Source organism: Carcharodon carcharias, unplaced genomic scaffold, assembly GCF_017639515.1.
Source record: "Carcharodon carcharias isolate sCarCar2 unplaced genomic scaffold, sCarCar2.pri scaffold_980_ctg1, whole genome shotgun sequence".
NCBI classification, from domain to species: Eukaryota; Metazoa; Chordata; class Chondrichthyes; order Lamniformes; family Lamnidae; genus Carcharodon; species Carcharodon carcharias.
The window spans coordinates 52,501-57,500 of record NW_024471190.1 but is presented as its reverse complement, the minus strand read 5'-3'; positions in this window follow the sequence as shown (position 1 = coordinate 57,500).

Sequence of the window (5,000 nt, the reverse complement as noted above, 5' to 3'; positions counted from 1 at the left end):
TCTGTCAGGCACCCTGTTAAGGAGGGAGTCTCTCTCTCTCTCTCTGTCAGGGACCCTGTTAAAGAGGGAGTTTCTCTCTCTCTCTCTGTCAGGGACCCTGTTAAAGAGGGAGTCTCTCTCTGTCAGGGACCCTGTTAAAGAGGGAGTCTCTCTCTCTCTCTCTCTCTCTCTGTCAGGGACCCTGTTAAAGAGGGAGTCTCTCTCTCTTTCAGGGACCCTGTTAAAGAGGGAGTCTCTCTCTCTCTCTCTGTCAGGGACCCTGTTAAAGAGGGTGTCTCTCTCTCTCTCTCTGTCAGGGACCCTGTTAAAGAGGGAGTCTCTCTCTCTGTCAGGGACCCTGTTAAAGAGGGAGTCTCTGTCAGGGATCCTGTTAAAGAGGGAGTCTCTCTCTCTCTCTCTCTCTGTCAGGGACCCTGTTAAAGAGGGAGTCTCTCTCTCTCTCTCTCTCTGTCAGGGACCCTGTTAAAGAGGGAGTCTCTCTCTCTCTCTGTCAGGCACCCTGTTAAGGAGGGAGTCTCTCTCTCTCTCTCTGTCAGGGACCCTGTTAAAGAGGGAGTTTCTCTCTCTCTCTCTGTCAGGGACCCTGTTAAAGAGGGAGTCTCTCTCTGTCAGGGACCCTGTTAAAGAGGGAGTCTCTCTCTCTCTCTCTCTCTCTGTCAGGGACCCTGTTAAAGAGGGAGTCTCTCTCTCTTTCAGGGACCCTGTTAAAGAGGGAGTCTCTCTCTCTCTCTCTGTCAGGGACCCTGTTAAAGAGGGTGTCTCTCTCTCTCTCTCTGTCAGGGACCCTGTTAAAGAGGGAGTCTTTCTCTCTGTCAGGGAACCTGTTAAAGAGGGAGTCTCTCTCTCTCTCTCTGTCAGGCAGTTGTTTTACGTTCTGACCCATTACTCCTGTTGGTTGCCTAGATGCTGTGGAGTAAAACCCGGAGAGTGGGCTGTGCCATGGGGAAGGATTGTAACCACCTCGTCTGCAATTATCACCCACAGTGAGTATATCAGCCCAGGTTATCAAACAACTCACCCACCATTCCCCACAGTCCTAATTGGGGTCTCCCTCTCTCACTCCCTCCCCCTCACACTCCTCCAAGGGGTCACACACAGACACTCCTGTATCTGGGGAGGTCCCTCCAACCCCCTCTCTCTCTCACACACACACTCCTGTATCTGGGCAGGTCCCTCTAACAACCTCTCTCTCACACACACACTCCTGTATCTGGGGAGGTCTCTCTAACCCCCTCTCTCTCACACACACACTCCTGTATCTGGGGAGGTCTCTCTAACCCTCTCTCTCTCTCTCTCTCACACACACACACTCCTGTATCTGGGGAGGACCCTCTAACCCCCTCTCTCTCTCTCTCTCTCACACACATACTCCTGTATCTGGGGAGGTCCCTCTAACCCCCTCTCGCTCACACACACACTCCTGTATCTGGGGAGGTCCCTCCAACCCCCTCTCCCTCTCTCACACACACTCCTGTATCTGGGGAGGTCTCTCTAACCCTCTCTCTCTCTCTCTCACACAGACACACACACACTCCTGTATCTGGGGAGGTCCCTCTAACCCCCTCTCGCTCACACACACACTCCTGTATCTGGGGAGGTCCCTCCAACCCCCTCTCTCTCTCTCACACACACTCCTGTATCTGGGGAGGTCCCTCTAACCCCCTCTCTCTCTCTCTCACACACATACTCCTGTATCTGGGGAGGTCCATCTAACCCCCTCTCTCTCTCTCACACACACTCCTGTATCTGGGGAGGTCCCTCTAACCCCCTCTCTCTCTCTCTCTCACACACATACTCCTGTATCTGGGGAGGTCCATCTAACCCCCTCTCCCTCTCTCACACACACTCCTGTATCTGGGGAGGTCCATCTAACCCCCTCTCCCTCTCTCACACACACTCCTGTATCTGGGGAGGTCCCTCTAACCCCCTCTCTCTCTCTCACACACACTCCTGTATCTGGGGAGGTCCATCTAACCCCCTCTCTCTCTCTCTCTCTCTCTCACACACACTCCTGTATCTGGGGAGGTCCATCTAACCCCCTCTCCCTCTCTCACACACACTCCTGTATCTGGGGAGGTCCATCTAACCCCCTCTCCCTCTCTCACACACACTCCTGTATCTGGGGAGGTCCCTCTAACCCCCTCTCTCTCTCTCACACACACTCCTGTATCTGGGGAGGTCCATCTAACCCCCTCTCTCTCTCTCTCTCTCTCTCACACACACTCCTGTATCTGGGGAGGTCCATCTAACCCCCTCTCTCTCTCTCACACACACTCCTGTATCTGGGAGGTCCCTCTAACCCCCTCTCTCTCTCACACACACACTCCTGTATCTGGGCAGGTCCCTCTAACCCCCTCTCTCTCTCACACACACACTCCTGTATCTGGGCAGGTCCCTCTAACAACCTCTCTCTCACACACACACTCCTGTATCTGGGGAGGTCCCTCTAACCCCCTCTCTCTCTCACACACACACTCCTGTATCTGGGCAGGTCCCTCTAACAACCTCTCTCTCACACACACACTCCTGTATCTGGGGAGGTCTCTCTAACCCCCTCTCTCTCTCACATACACACTCCTGTATCTGGGGAGGTCTCTCTAACTCCCCTTCTCTCTCTCACACACACTCCTGTATCTGGGGAGGTCTCTCTAACCCCCTCTCTCTCTCTCTCTCACACACACACTCCTGTATCTGGGGAGGTCTCTCTAACCCTCTCTCTCTCTCTCTCTCACACACACACACTCCTGTATCTGGGGAAGTCTCTCTAACCCCCTCTCTCTCTCTCACGCACACACTCCTGTATCTGGGGAGGTCTCTCTAACCCCCCCTCTCTCTCTCTCTCTCACACACACACTCCTGTATCTGGGGAGGTCTCTCTAATCCCCCCTCTCTCACACACGCACACACTCCTGTGTCTGGCGAGGTCCCTCTAACCCTCTCTCTCTCACACACTCCTGTATCTGGGGAGATCCCTCTAACCCTCTCTCTCTCTCTCACACACACACTCCTGTATCTGGGGAGATCCCTCTAACCCCCTCTCTCTCTCTCACACACACACACACTCCTGTATCTGGGCAGGTCCCTCTAACAACCTCTCTCTCTCACACACACTCCTGTATCTGGGGAGGTCCCTCTAACCCCCTCTCTCTCTCTCTCACACACACTCCTGTATCTGGGGAGGTCTCTCTAACCCCCTCTCTCTCTCTCACACACACACTCCTGTGTCTGGGGAGGTCTCTCTAACCCTCTCTCTCTCTCTCTCTCACACACACTCCTGTATCTGGGGAGGTCTCTCTAACCCCCTCTCTCTCTCTCACACACACACTCCTGTATCTGGGGAGGTCTCTCTAACCCCCTCTTTCTCTCTCTCACACACACTCCTGTATCTGGGGAGCTCTCTCTAACCCCCTCTCTCTCTCTCACACACACTCCTGTATCTGGGGAGGTCTCTCTAACCCCCTCTCTCTCTCTCACACACACTCCTGTATCTGGGGAGGTCTCTCTAACCCCCTCTCTCTCTCACACACACACACTCCTGTGTCTGGGGAGGTCCCTCTAACCCTCCCTCTCTCTCTCTCTCACACACACTCCTGTATCTGGGGAGGTCTCTCTAACCCCCCCTCTCTCTCTCTCTCTCACACAGACTCCTGTATCTGGGGAGGTCTCTCTAACCCTCTTTCTCTCACACACACACTCCTGTATCTGGGGAGGTCCCTCTAAGCCTCTCTCTCTCTCACACACACACTCCTGTATCTGGGGAGGTCCCTCTAACCCCCTCTCTCGCTCTCACACACACTCCTGTATCTGGGGAGGTCTCTCTAACCCTCTCTCTCTCTCTCTCTCTCACACACACTCCTGTATCTGGGGAGGTCTCTCTAACCCTCTCTCTCTCTCTCTCTCTCACACACACTCCTGTATCTGGGGAGGTCCCTCTAACCCTCTCTCTCTCTCACACACACACACACTCCTGTATCTGGGGAGGTCTCTCTAACACCCTCTCTCTCTCACACACACACTCCTGTATCTGGGGAGGTCTCTCTAACCCCCTCTCTCTCACACACGCACACACTCCTGTGTCTGGCGAGGTCCCTCTAACCCTCTCTCTCTCACACACTCCTGTATCTGGGGAGATCCCTCTAACCCTCTCTCTCTCTCACACACACACTCCTGTATCTGGGGAGGTCTCTCTAACCCCCTCTCTCTCTCTCACACACACACACTCCTGTGTCTGGGGAGGTCCCTCTAACCCTCTCTCTCTCTCTCTCTCTGTCACACAAACCTCTGTATCTGGGGAGGTCTCACTGCCTCCCCCACCCCCCTCTCTCTCTCCATCTCTCTCTCTCACTGTCCTGTACTGAAGTGATGTATTTGGCAGACACTTGGGGCCTATGTGCTGTCCGGAGGCTGGGTTAGGGGTCACGGGGAGAGCAGAGAGGTGTCGGTGAGGCTACCCGCTCACTTGCTAATGTGCCAATTTCTTCACCCATCAATCTGCAGGGGCAATGAGGTGGAGTTCACCCCTGGCACAGGTTGGCATAAGAAACAATTCGCCCAGTCTGGTGAACCCTGTAGCAAGTGCGAGACCGGCAAAGGATGGTGTTGGGAAAAGCTGTGTGGTGAGTATCTCCGAACTGTACCTGTCCTGGGAGTGTTTGATGGGGACGGTGTAGAGGGAGCTTTACTCTGTATCTAACCCCGTGCTGTACCTGTCCTGGGAGTGTTTGATGGGGACAGTGTAGAGGGAGATTTACTCTGTATCTAACCCCGTGCTGTACCTGTCCTGGGAGTGTTTGATGGGGACAGTGTAGAGGGAGATTTACTCTGTATCTAACCCTGTGTTGTACCTGTCCTGGGAGTGTTTGATGGGGACGGTGTAAAGGGAGATTTACTCTGTATCTAACCCCGTGCTGTACCTGTCCTGGGGGTTGTGGGAATCTGGTTTATGCTCTGTGGTGATGTAATATTTTCTATTCACAGTCTCCGATCTGATTTCTTTCAGT